Genomic DNA, 13,998 nt, shown 5'->3' on the forward strand with positions numbered 1-13,998 from the left:
AAGGGGCATAGCAGTACTTAAGTAACATCGATATTTAAAAACCAGCTTTCACAGTGCTTTAATGAATTTTGTTCATTAAAATGTATCTAGCTAGAAAGTTCTGCTAGAATGCTAATATGACTTCTACAACTGGTGCATAGCCTTAATTTATCTGTCCTCCATATCAGGGTGAAAGAAATCCTAATGGTTGATGAAGACTTGTCCTAAAAAAGAGGGTTAAGCATCATAATATATGGAACTGGGAACCTTGAAAAGTACTTGATTTCATGACTTGATCAAGAAAATATTAGAATGGTGCTAGATTTATCATATTATTGCCAGAAAACAGAAATGTTTTCCAAAATGTCAAGGATATTGCCAAAGGCACAAAGTTTAATAAATTCAGTATTAATCAAAGTACAAATAGAAATATTTCTTCTTCACATATTTAGACTCCCAGATATTAATGGGAAAAAAATCAGCATAGATAAATGAATGGATAATGATCTATAAGCCAATTTTGGGCAGGGGAGGGAGAATCATTTCCCCACCATAAGTTCACAAAATTATTGAAGGATGAAATAATGAAGAAACAGCCAGGCTAATAATGTAAAATCAACAGATCAGAGGTTTCCTCAAACTTATATCAGCACCTCCAGTGAAATTTTTATTTCTAATATTAGAAATGGCCATTTCTCAGAGTTCTTCATTAGAAGGTACCTGCTGTAAAACAAACATTTACTGTTGATTTACTTAAAGCTTAATATATATTTTATGTATTTTTCTTATGCTTTTTTTAAGTTTATTATTTTAGTTAAAAGATAGGGAGGCAGTTACATTACAACTAAAACACCATCACTTATAATGGCTACTTTAATTTTTTATTCAATGGTATATATTTTAACTTTTTATATAAAATAAAATATAGATACAAAAATTCACAAATTTTAAGGGTACAGCTTTATGAATTACTTACAGTAAACCCACAGGTGTACAACCACTTAAGAAATGTAATATATATAGCACCCAAAAAGTCCTTCTCAACATCTAAACTTGCTTCCACTTCAAAATCATTTTGTATGGCTAGAATTTTCAGGACAATGTTGCTATCCATAGTTAAAGTAGGCATCTTTGTCTAGTGCCTGATCTTTAGGTGGAAAGCTTTCAATCTTTTACCATTAAGTATGTTAGCTGTGAGTTTTTCATAGTGTCCAGTCATCCATTTGATTAGTGACATTTCCAATCTACTTTTTCAGAGGTTGTATTCCTTTCCATATGTGATCGGTAAAAGCTCTTTTCTTTGAGATTGTGTTCAGCTAATGTTCTGAAAAAGGTTTCCTTAAATACTAAGAGCTTAAAAACATCTCTCCTAGGCTTTGCTGATAGTCTATCCTGAGGCATTCTTTCAATACCACTCAGGTGAACCATTTACAACCCTGCCTTAGCCTTAATTTTCTGCTTGCACTGAGCCTAGAGATCGTCCTAAGATGACAGCCTAGGGTTTTCTCAGGTCTTTTCCAAGTACGCATCTAGTCCTGGGCATGTATGTGGCTATATAAATTCTCAAGTATATGTGAAAGTATTAAAATGACCTAATTTCCCAAAGAAACCCTCTCTCCATATTTGACTCCCAGGCTTTCAGCTGCCTATTGTATGTCTCTACCATAATATATTGTCCCAGGTTGCTGCATTTTCCCCTTTTGCATTATAATGTTTTGGAGTAACATCCACTGCTTTTCTGCACAGAGTGAGTTCCAAGTTAGGCAAAACAGAAATAAATCCTTTGTGCCAATGTTTCAGCTAGTCTTCAGACAGCTTGGAACAAACACGCAGTAATTTGTATCAGTCTCTTCTAAATTATTTTAAAGAAGCCATAGAAACATCTTATTCAAGAATCTCATACAGCCAATACCAATACCTAATCCCTTTCCCCTAATGTGATAACAGATGCCATTCATCACAGAGCTAACGTATATCTTTATTTGGTTTTAATGTTTTTATATTCAAAAAACCCACTACACTTCATGTATCCATATGTTCTAATAATGTCCCCTAAACTATAAACTATAAGTGCATTTAGTCTGTGCTCATATTCTTGTTTCTTTTGTTTCTTTTCTCATAACACAGCAGAAGAATTCAGTGTGACTTATCTTTAACATTAAATCATGCCATTCTATTTCTATTGGTCTTTACAGACAGGGAAATTCTTATTTTGACAATTAATAAATAGGAATATCTCTTGAAAGAAAATAGTGTTTCTATCTATGCTGCTCTTCCTCTATGCATTTTTTCCACTGTAACTTGAATAAATATATTCATGAAACAAGGTGGATTTAAATTTCTCATCTTGGTCCCCAACCTCTTTTTATGATTCTCTACTTTGGCACCTTTCCAAAGATCACACTGAGACCTTTTACTTGGTTTATGATGTGCTTATGACTTTATTTTTTTAATGAGCTTAGCTGTGGGGGCCTCGCAGAAAATGATCTCATTTAGGGGATAAATTGCTCCCTGTTTTAAGGACTCAAAAAAAAAAAAAAACCCTTCCCTTCTGCCAGTTTTCTCTTCACTTCACTTCACCTAATTTGTTCAGCAAAAGTTTATGTGCAAATACTATGGCCAAATCACCATAGAGAAGGGGCAGTACACAGTCTTGGAATAACAGAGGATTAATTTAATTGTTGAAGTATTAAAGTAGCCATAATCACCTAAGTCAAGAGAATTGGTTTCAATAACTACTGTAAGTAGGGATCAAGTGATTAATAATCTCATAAAAGAGAAAAAAAAGTAGCATCTGTTCATTTCTGCTGAATCAATGCAGCCAAAAGAAATACCACACAGTGGGATAGGTACACCTGAAACAGGGTAGTTGGGTCCACCTAAGATGAATATATATGCCAGCCTGAGGACCCTAATGAGAAATGTGGAGGGACTAGAGGTTCCATTTTTTTACGGAGTTCTGTAGTGAAAGCTTAATGCCGTTAAAAATTGTGTTTCCTGCTCATGTATTTGTGATTATACCTAGCCACACAGGTGTGGCCTAGCAGGTCAATTAGACAAATGTGAAAACAGCCTCAGCGCAACTTCAATTCCACCGTTGAAGCTTCCACATTGAAAAACAGAATCCCTAGAGCACACGTCAGCCCCTAAAATGTTTGAAGTGAGGTTGTCAGGTCTCAGCCACCTCTAAGTTTCTCTCTCATCAGATAAAAGAAGTCCTGTGTGTCATGAGAGGTGATCTGGAGGCATGAGGACAATGGCAGTGGAACTGGCCATCAGGTCCATTAACACGTGAATGTGAGGTACCAGCATGCTCATGTAGTGACCCAGAAACAGGCCTCAGAGTTGGCCCCCAGAAGGGTGAATTTCTTCAAGGGCAGGCTCACTTCTAACCTTCAGGAGGAGGTGTGGAGGCAAAGAAGAGAATCTGCTTTCCAATTACACCAGCAGCCTAAACTTTCTCCTCACACCCTCCCTCTTCCCTGCCTTGGTGACCCTGTAATGGATGTGGTTTGTAATAAGCATAATGCCTTAGGTAATTGTCATTTTGATTAAGCTATAAACCTAGCCACTTGTGAGAAGGAAACAGTCAGGCTTTCAAATCCTGTGGTGACAACAGACTACAGGGCAGGCCAATTGAGTTTAAATAATTTAGAAATACCCGGTGAGATCACCCCCCTTAATATTTAAGACCCTGAAGGAACAAGTCATTCCCAGTTGTTCAATGTTTCTCTCTCAGGGAGAATTGCCATCAGGGTAATTGCTAACTCGGCTGTAGTTCTGTTTTAAACCTTTGAGTCCCAGACTCTTGGAAGGATCACAGGATTAGAAAGCAAGATAGCCAGGTTTCTTCAGGCCTCTTATCTCTACAGAGACAGTCTCTCATCTGGAGATAACTGTGCATCCTATGAAATGTAGTATTCTAGAATGCAAAGTTTGTAGGTATCTGGCAGGCCCTCTGATTGAGAGCTTGAAAAATATCAAATGCAGTACAGTAATTAGTCAATTAAACGTAGTCAAGAGTATATGCCAGCCTGGGAATAATCAATTTTCTAGTGAGTTCTGGAGTCAAAACTTAATATCAGCACAATTTTTTTTTTCTTTTGACTATTCGTACCATTTTGATGGCACTTTGTGGAGAAAATAGTGTATTCGTTTATTTGTTCATATATTCTACCTATAGTCATTTTCAGGGAGAACTCAGAATGTGAGAAAGGTGATCTAAAAGGAAATTGAAAATGGAGCCCTTTGTCAAAAAAATAAATAAGTCAGAGGAGACAGAAAAGAGGATAGATAAGGGAATAGCTGTATCCTGTTACCAGTCTAAATTGAAACCCCAGGGAGGAAATATTGATGGATGGTGGTTTTAGAAACAAGCAAACAGATTAGGAGGTCTCAGAGCACAGACACTCACTCTTCAATTTGTCAGGTGAAGACTGGGGAGCTTCCAGTTCCCTTAGAACTGGAACTAGCATGACCCTACCTAGACTAGATGGTGCAAAGAAGTAAATAAAGAGACTACACAGAAAGAAGGTCATGAGTAATCCCCCAAATCTTCCTCAGCTCCCTGGATTAGGGATAAGGAAGTCCTGCTTGAACCCAGTCAGTACTTGGAAGCCAGCTGAGTTGGTGTAATACAAGAGCCTCAGGCCTGGAACTTGCACCTGGGTTTGGATACTCTGGAAAATCCACCAGGTGGACCAGAGGGCTGAGAAATGCTGTTTATTACTCACGAGCAGCAGCTGGTTTGAGCTACAGGAAGAAAAACTGCTGCTGACCAAATGAAAGCAGTTTTTTTTATGCCCACGAGCAGAGGGAGCATTTTTCTCATTGGGGGAGCAGCTGCCTTCTCAGAGGGTTGGGAGCAGGATGTGCTGCTTGGTTACAGAAGCAGAAAACGTCTTTGGGAGTAGGTTCTGCCTTCCTTGGCTGTTGGCCTGGCTGCTATCGGTCTTCTGATTATGTAGAAGGGTTATGTTCTGAGTTAACCCTACAGCTGGGAACTACAGGTCTGCTCTGGGGAAGCTACTGTGGGGTCCCAGCATGAGCCAAAAGCCAAGTGGACTGTGTGGCTAAAACACAGAGACTGTAGTCTCAGCAATAGCTGCGTTGAGGCAACTCATCTGATGGGGAAGGGACACTGAGCCTCGAAAGTACTAAGAGTGCACACTGCATAAGTCACCAATTAGATTTTAGCAGCTGCTCTCAGAACACTGAATATAGCACAGGACAAAAGCCATCGGGCCAGACACCAGCCAGGACCTGGGGCTAAAGGAATTTTGCATGAAGGTTAGGCATCCCTCCACCCATTGTGAAAAAGACCAGCCGAGTTTCCACTACAACCAGATGGTACTATGGTATGTGAAATGAGAAGGGAGTAATCCCCAGTCCCAGCTCAGAGGACCCAATAGTGCACAACACTTCCAAACCCCTTTTAGTGCCTTCATATTGGTAGCTTAAAATCAGCCATATTGAATGCAGCCAGACACCATAAAAACTGGCAAACGATAAATACCAGCCCTTTTCTTACTCCCACAGAGAGATTACAGTTACTGTTATACCAGCATTGGCTGCCTAGGCCTCACACCTCCTGCTCCATACCTGGAGGTAGAAATGTGAGAAGATGTGAGGAGTTTCCTTCCCCATAACTGCAATATTAGCAAGTACAGGAAAGACCAGCTGTTCAGAGTGTACTTGATTAAAAAAAAAAAAAAAAAAAAAAAGAGGAGACAGCTTATTCTACACAGGCAGGATGCAGGAGAATTATCCTCGAAAATAAGCCTTGATTTCAGAGAACTTCAAATGCCATGACAAGAAGGTTGGCCTTTATTCTATTCTCATTAAGAAAACTTGAATTTTTTTTTTTTTTTTTTTTTTGAGAATGGCATTATGAAATGAGTATAAAAGGGCTGCCTCTTAAGATATATCAGATTGGATGAGGTAGTAGATTAAAAAAAAAATAATGTTCTCAGGAACTCTAGTGATAGTCTATTAAATGGTATAAGAATGAATTGATAAAGAAATGGACAATGATATGAAGACTAAGGAGAGAGAGAAAAGTGGAAGAAAAAAATAGTTATATTAATGAAACCTTAATTACTAGCATTATTTGCATGTTTGCCATATATTCCTATTTTTCCTACTGAGATCGCTTTTCGAGGTCAAATCGTAGGTCAGAGGTGCTTCAAAGCCCATGCTTCCAGCAGATGATCAACCTCCACAGAGCCAGCCGGGTGGTTGTTATAATGCAGATTCCTGGGTTCTACCCAAGACCTATTAAATCAAAGTATCTTAGAGATGGGACCTAGTCTATGTTTTAACTGTTACTCCTGGGTAATTGTTATGCATAGTAAAAATTTGAAAGCAGCTTTCTCAATTTAATCATTGTGTGGTCCAGTACGCAAAATATATTCCGATGCTCAAATGAGATTCGTTGGAGTGGGAGGGAGCTGTAGGGCATAACTGCATAATACACATGGTTATTGTAAGTTGAAAATATGGGGCTTTGCCTTATTAACTTCATTGGCCACCGATGGCAAACTTAAAACTTGCTCTTCCAGGGAGTTCCTCCATTTTTCTACTTTCTCGTTCATAGACCTATTTTTCAGGCTTTGCGTTTATGAATATTTTTCTTAATTATCTGAATTTTTGCCACCCTAAGCCTATGCTGAGTGCTATCCACTGATCACCCCCCATGTCTGACGAAGTGGGAAAGTGACCCTTTCCGGGCCTAGGAGGAGGACTCCTGGGGAAGCTGGCTCCAGATCTGGAGCACGTGAAGTGTGAGTCAGGCTCTGATACTGGTGTTGTGACCACAAACTAGTAAAACCAAGTTTGAACCTTGGTTTCCTCACCTATGAAATAGAAGGGAAAAAAATAACCTCCCGAGAAAATCAAAATGAGACTATGCTCAAGTGTCTGATATATATCTGTTTAAGAAACTCTAGCTCCCTTTTTTTTTTTTCCATTTTCTTTGGATCCAGATCAAAACTACTATGCCAGCAATCACCCTTATTAACAAAGCAAAGAGTCCACTTGTCACTTTCCAGGCAATTTAGTTAGTCCCCTGAGTTCAGGAAGCCACTTTGTCAGCTTGCCCTCAATTCCCTTCTCTTCACGTTTATAGTATTTTGAGCAAAGCTATTCTCACAGCCCTTCTCCTCTCATTAACTCACTTTCCACTTCTTCAAAGTGCCTCTTACTATTTTTGTCAGTCCCCTTTCCTCTTTGCGAACCCTGGCACCATCAGCATATCTGATCTGGTCCATATGTCTCTTATTCCCCAGAATGGGTGTTCATGTTCCCACAGCCACCTCCTAGATAGAAGATGCTCTATTGTGGGCATCTCTCACAAATATCAATACATCTCACATCTTACAGACACACATTTTCACTCTGCTTGAGGCCATGGACACTTTCCAAGGAAGGAATTGTTTCCTTTTCTTTCTCCACAGCAGTCTTCTTGATAGCAACCCCCTCTCCCCAGGACTCATCGTTTCCACCCTGTCCCTAACCCCCTAGGACACCCTTACATTATGGTTCACAAGGGTTTTCCTCTGAGACCTGGCCACATCATGTCCCTCTATTTCTCTAATGAGATGAAATTAGTACCTTGGGGCTTTGCTTTTTGCTCTATTCATTCCCCTCAGGTATGAACACTTGCTTTAGTCTCACAGCATCCTCCATGTGGAGTATTCACAATACCCTTTGGAATGCCTGAAAGAAGCCAGTGGGGGTGACAGGGCACATTTTCTAGAATACTGATTTTAGCTGAAGGTTCAAGAAATGGGGAAGAAATCAAGCAATATAAAGAAGGAAATAATTTAAATAATATCTTAAATTTAAATATAGCCGTTTACATTTTCATTTGTATGTCAGTCGATATCCAGACAGAAAACAAATGGCATAATCAAATGGTGAAGCTGAGATGTTTAATAAAAGACTATTTACAGATGTGTGGGAATAATGAAGGGAAACACACAAGGAGTAGCAAATTTACCCTAAGAAGAGGGTGTCCCGCCCGCGGGACCGGTTATTTGGTGGGAGAACCGAGGAGAACCCAACCTAAAGAAAAGAGGGGTAACACGGACGAGAGAAAAGAGTGGAGGCAAGACAGTGTTCTGATCAAGCCTCAAATTTTATTCTGAGCAGCAGTTGCTTTTATACAGGAAATAAGAGAAAGGGGTAGGGCTGATTAGGGAAAGAGGAGTATATGGCATGATCTGATTGGCCAGCTGGCATCAGCGTCGTTCTGTCCTGCGGGTATTGCGGCTTCCTGTTGCTTAGTTAGAAGGTGCTGAGTGACTTATGCAAAAAGAAGAACAAGTTCTTTCTGGCTACGTGACCTTCCTGGTAATTTATAATGGCGGACCTCTAGTCTTAAGATGGCTCCTGACATCTCCCCCTTTTTTACTTCTTAAAATGCCAAAGCCTTTTTTGCTGAGGCGCAGATAGACTGTGCCTGTCTTAGGCGACCCCTCACCAGTCTGGGCCTTACCCGTCATCGGCACATGAAAGTCATGCAATCATGCCCTGTCTTAGGTTGGTCCCAGCCCTGAGGGATTCTTACCCGTCTTTGACTACCAGCCTCTGCGTCTTGGGGGTGAGCTTTAACCGAGTGAGGGAGCAGTGGCCTGACTCCTCCCGAAGGCTGGGAGTGGCAGAGTGATGTCAGCTAACCTCTAGGTAGCCAGGCATGCTCTCAGGGAATTCTGGAGCAGGTCAGGTAAGGACCTTCCCTTGCACTATTAGACGTTGCACTCAGCTCGGTGCCCAGGCCTCTTGTTTTATATCGGAAGAGGCGGGCCTGTCTCCAGTTACCAGGCCGTCCCCGAAGGGCGGGAGCTAGGTCCTACGGATAAAGCGCCATATTCTGCTATACCAGGGAAGGTTCATTTCTTCATCGAGGAAGGAGAACTGCAGACCAACAGGCGTGGTGGGCGGTTCTTGATTGTAGCTGTCAACCGGCTCCTGGGAGGCAAGGCAATGGTAATGGACTTCTAACGGTCTTTTGATTGCATTGTCAACCTGGTCTTTGATAAAGGTTGTAAGACGATTAAATGCCCAAGGCCCAAATGAGATTAGTAAGAAAATGCCTACAAGAGGTCCTAAAAGGCTAGGTAGCAAGGTGGTAAGCCAAGGGGAGGCAGAGAACCAGTTTTGGTACCAAGACTCTTGTTGTTCTCTAGCTCTTTTTCTATTTTCTAGACTCTTTTTTACCTTGTCAAGGCTATTTTGCACAAGGCCTGTCTTATCAGAATAAAAACAGCATTCTTCTCTGAGGGCCACGCAAAGGCCCCCTTCTTTGAGGAAGAGGAGATCAAGCCCTCTTCTGTTTTGCAAAACTACCTCTGAGAGGGACGCTACAGAGTCTTTTAGGTCTTGTATTCCTTCTCTGAGGTTATTAAGGTCTTTGTCAATAAGAGATTGAAGTTGTAAGTATTGGTTGTTGGAAGTGACTAAGGAAGCAATGCCAGTGCCTGCTCCTATGGCACTGACACCTAACAAGACAGAAAGGGTGATAGCAGTGAGAGGCTCACGCTTGTTACGAGACGTGGCATCTGGATCTATGAATTGAAGGAAAGTATTAGGGTCATGGAGAAAAAATCGGGGGAATAAAACAACAACTACGCAGTAATCGCGAGAGGTCAAAAAGTGGGATGTAAAAACGTATGGGGTTAAGCCAGAGGAGCAAGCAAAATAAGTGCCACTAGCAGCAAGCACATATGAGAATGTGTGATTGATTGTCATGGTCTGGTTACATATGGGAATTAGGCTGGTCGGGGGACGCATTGCTGGTCCTATGAGACAGAGGCCTAAGCCGGAGATAGATGTTAGGGTGAGGGCTGTAAAGGGGTCTTGAGTATGTAACAAAGCACCGCTATCATTTGTAAAAAGGGGAGGTTCAAGGGTCGCTATGCCTTCATAAAAAGGAGGGATAGGCGAGAAGCAAATCCAACATTCTTGATGGGCTGTGCTGTTTTTGTCTCTGAGAGCCTCTAATGAGGCATTAATCAAGTCAACTATAAGTTGTGAAGAATCAGGAGGCCCAGGCAGGATGGTAGGCTGAAAAGGGGTGGTTTTTTTATGGCTGGGCTGGGGTGTGGCTGTAAGCTTAGGAGCAGAGCGTTTAGGTTTTGGAGCAGTGCCTTCTATTTTGGATTGGCGCAGGACTGGGTTAGGTCCCAGGTAAGCCGCATTTCTGTTGGGACTTTCTTTAGAAAGTTCAATAGAGAAAAGCATTCCTTTATCTTTCCCTGAAAAATAGCCACGAATGCCCCAATGTCTTTTCCGGGTGGTTTGCCAATCATTCAGGTCGGCCTTAATGATAGATATTTGGAGGGGGTTGCACCACCCTGGGTCGCTACAGGCTTTATAGACTGATGTCGGGATGTTGTTTAGATCATTTTCAGGAGAGGGAGGATTAAGCCTCTTTACTTGTATGAACTTGTCAGAGGCAGGCTTCCAGCTTACATCTCCAGTGGTTTCACAGCCCCAAGAGGCACAATAATAATCAGCCTGGAGACCACATTTATAATCTAACCCTCGCGGCCTATGAGCGCCGGGACAGACATAGTATCCCCCTTGTTGCAGCCAAAGAGAAGTGCGACCCCAAGGGGAATCGCAGGTTGGAACGGTGTGATAATGGTCCGAATTATTGGGTGCCTTGACTAGCGGAAGGAAATCTGTGGCAAGTCCCCATAAAGGGTCCCCTCCAGCTGCCAGTTGGCAAAGATCTACTTGAAGGGAGGCTTTCTGTGGTTGGGGGGCTAGGGAAGAAGAGGTGTTGACAATATCTCCTGCCTGATTTCTGATGATCCAGGTGAAGTTGTAGAGTGTGTAGCTTGAGGAGGCGCTTACGGTTTGGAGTGCCCCAAAGATGGCGAGCCATATCGCAGAGAATGGAGACATTTTTGTAAAGTACCTGGAAAAGAACACATTTATACATTTTTCTCAGGGGGCAGTTCCCCTGGTGGGTCGATGAGTTTTATTAGCCTCCCAGGCAGCCATCGGGCATTTTGTGTTTTAGAATCATAGATACATGCATGTCCCTTGCCCCAGATAAGGACGGGGTCGGGACCATTCCATTTTGATGTCAGAGGATCTTTCCACAGGGCTTGTGCATAAGAGTTTGCAGTAGTAGGGTGCCAAAATCGGTCGGCTGCAGACTTTCCATCATTGTCGAGTGTCAGGAAATTAAGGACAAAAAGGGCATGATTTAGCAAGGTCTTATTATTGTTGTGTGGGGGGTATAGGATACCTTTGGAGTGTTGAAGTTTTGTAAGCATATTCTTCAAAGTCTGGTGTGCTCTTTCAACAATGCCCTGGCCCTGGGGGTTGTACGGAATGCCTGTAATATGTTTGATATTTAGTTGAGCACAAAATTGTTTAAAGGAAGTACTGGTGTAGCCTGGGCCGTTATCAGTCTTGAGAGTTTTAGGTAATGGTAGAAAGGCAAGGCATGAAATCATATGACTGATAACATGTTTGGTGGCTTCTCCAGACTGTAGGGTTGCACAGAGAAAGCCACTGAAGGTATCTATAGAAACATGTATATATTTCAGTTTACCAAAAGGGCTGAAATGAGTAACATCCATTTGCCACAGTTCTCCAGGAGTAAGGCCGCGAGAATTGACGCCAAGATGGGGTTCAGGTAGTAGAGTAAGACACCCCTGACATTGGCGCACTATTTGGCGTGCCTGTTCCCTAGTAATGGAGAATAAAAGGCGAAGAGTCCGGGCATTTAGGTGGTGTATCTGATGAGCCTGTTGAGCTTGTTGAATGGGGTCAGTAGAAGATATAGCCATAACAAGGTTGGAAACTTCTTGAGAGGCTCTATCAACAAGATCATTACCAGTACTTAGGGGGCCAGGGAGACCTGAGTGAGCACGGATGTACCCTATAAAAAAGGGATGAGATCTGGCGAGGATGAGGTTTTGGAGTTCTGAGAATAAGGGGGAGGCATTAGTGGAGGGTCGAATAAAAGGGACGGTCTCCAGAAGGGGAACTGATTGACTTATATAAGCACTATCGGTGAACAAATTAAAAGGACTATTAGGGAGAGTCTTGAAGGCTTGAACAACTGCAAAAAGTTCTACAAGCTGTGCGGACAAGTAGTCGGTCCTGATCTTAGTAAGCTGTCCATTAATACTAAAGGCAGCAATTCCTGAAGAGGAGCCATCTGTGAAAACAGAAGGAGCTTGTGGAATAGGACGGCTCTTGGTCAGGGAAGGGAAAACTACAGCCTGGTTTTTAAGGAATTGTATGAGTTTGTCAGCAGGGTAATGATTACCTATCTTTCCTTGAAATGAAATACAATTGACAGCCCATTCATCTGATGTTTGTAGTAGCCATTTGACCTGAGCTGCTTCATAGGGCACAACAATGATGTCAGGGTCTTTGTTAAAAAGCTTTAGGGAGCTTTCGCGCCCCATTTTAAGTATTTGTGCGATAAGAGAAGGGTAGACAGGGAGTATCTTAGAAGGAGTAGCTGGCAGATGAAGCCAATATAGGGGTTTGTTTTGCCACAGGACACCCGTAGGCGTGAAGGTTGTGGGAAGAATTAGTAGCCACAGGGCACAGGCAGGGGAATAGTATGAGATATTTTGATTTAAAATGGCCTTTTCAACTAAGTTTAAGGCCGAGGCTGCCTCAGGCGTCAGGGTGCGTGGAGAAGAGGGATCAGGATCTCCTCGGAGAATGTCAAAGAGGGGCTTTAAATCTCCGGTGGTCAACTTTAGATATGGGCGAAGCCAGTTGATATCACCTAACAGGCGTTGGAAATCATTGAGGGTCTGTAAAGAGTCTTTTCTCAATTCAACCTTTTGTGAAAGGACCTTAGAGGGGTGTAACTCGAAACCTAAGAAGAGGAAAGGGGGCTGTAATTGGACCTTTTCTGGGGAAATCTGTAGTCCTAGATCTTGAAGAGCATCAACTAATTTATGGCTGGTATCAAGCAAGATGGCAATATCAGAGCCTGCCAGGAGAATATCATCCATATAATGGACAATGTATAGGTCGGGATGTGTAAGGCGAAACGGATCAATGGCCTGGGCAACAAATTTTTGACAAAGGGTAGGACTGTTTGCCATACCCTGAGGCAAAACCTTCCATTGAAATCTTGGGGAGGGTCCTATGCAGTTAACAACTGGGAGGCTAAAGGCGAAACGTTTTCTGTCCTCCGGATGTAAAGGGATACAGAAAAAAACAGTCTTTTGGATCTATGACTATCTTATGATATCCTGCAGGTATTGCAACGGGGGACGGCAGCCCTGGTTGGAGCGCCCCCATGGGAACCATGGTCTTATTGATTTCTCTGAGATCTTGAAGAAGTCTCCATTTACCCCCTTTCTTTTGTATAACAAAGATGGGAGTGTTCCAAGGGGAGGTAGATGGTTCAATGTGGCCAGCATCTAACTGTTCCTGCACTAACTGTGTGGCCGCTGAAAGTTTATGACGAGGCAAGGGCCATTGATCGATCCAGACAGGGTGGTTGCTCTTCCACGTGATTTTATCTGCCTGGAGTGCAGGGGGAGCAACGGCCCTCACGAAAAATTTTTGATGTCGTACCCTAAGCCTGTCCGTGGGGCCCTGTGTTCGGCCTCTATGGGAACGGTAATACCCTGATTATTTTTTCCAAGGCCCTTGCCCGGGATGAACCCTTGGTTTAGCATTTGATGAGTAACGGTAGCTGAGGGACTGAACATTAAAACTCCCATCTGGCTCAATATGTCGCGACCCCACAGATTCACGGGAAGCCCGGGGACAATAAAGGGGCGGACCTGACCAGTGTTTCCATCAGGGTCTTCCCAGGTGAGGAGTTGAGAGCTTTGTAAGGTGTTTTGAGAGTGTCCTATGCCTTGAAGATGAGTAAGAGAGGGCTGGCAAGGCCAGGAAGAAGGCCAGGAGGCCTTTGCAAGCACTGTAGAGTCAGCGCCCGTGTCAAGGATGCCTTTGAATTTTTTGCCATTGATTTTGAGTGTGAGGTATGGGCGTTCTCGAGAAAGTTGTTGGATCCAA

This window comes from Rousettus aegyptiacus, unplaced genomic scaffold, assembly GCF_014176215.1.
Source record: "Rousettus aegyptiacus isolate mRouAeg1 unplaced genomic scaffold, mRouAeg1.p scaffold_m13_p_7, whole genome shotgun sequence".
In the NCBI taxonomy this organism is placed as follows: domain Eukaryota; kingdom Metazoa; phylum Chordata; class Mammalia; order Chiroptera; family Pteropodidae; genus Rousettus; species Rousettus aegyptiacus.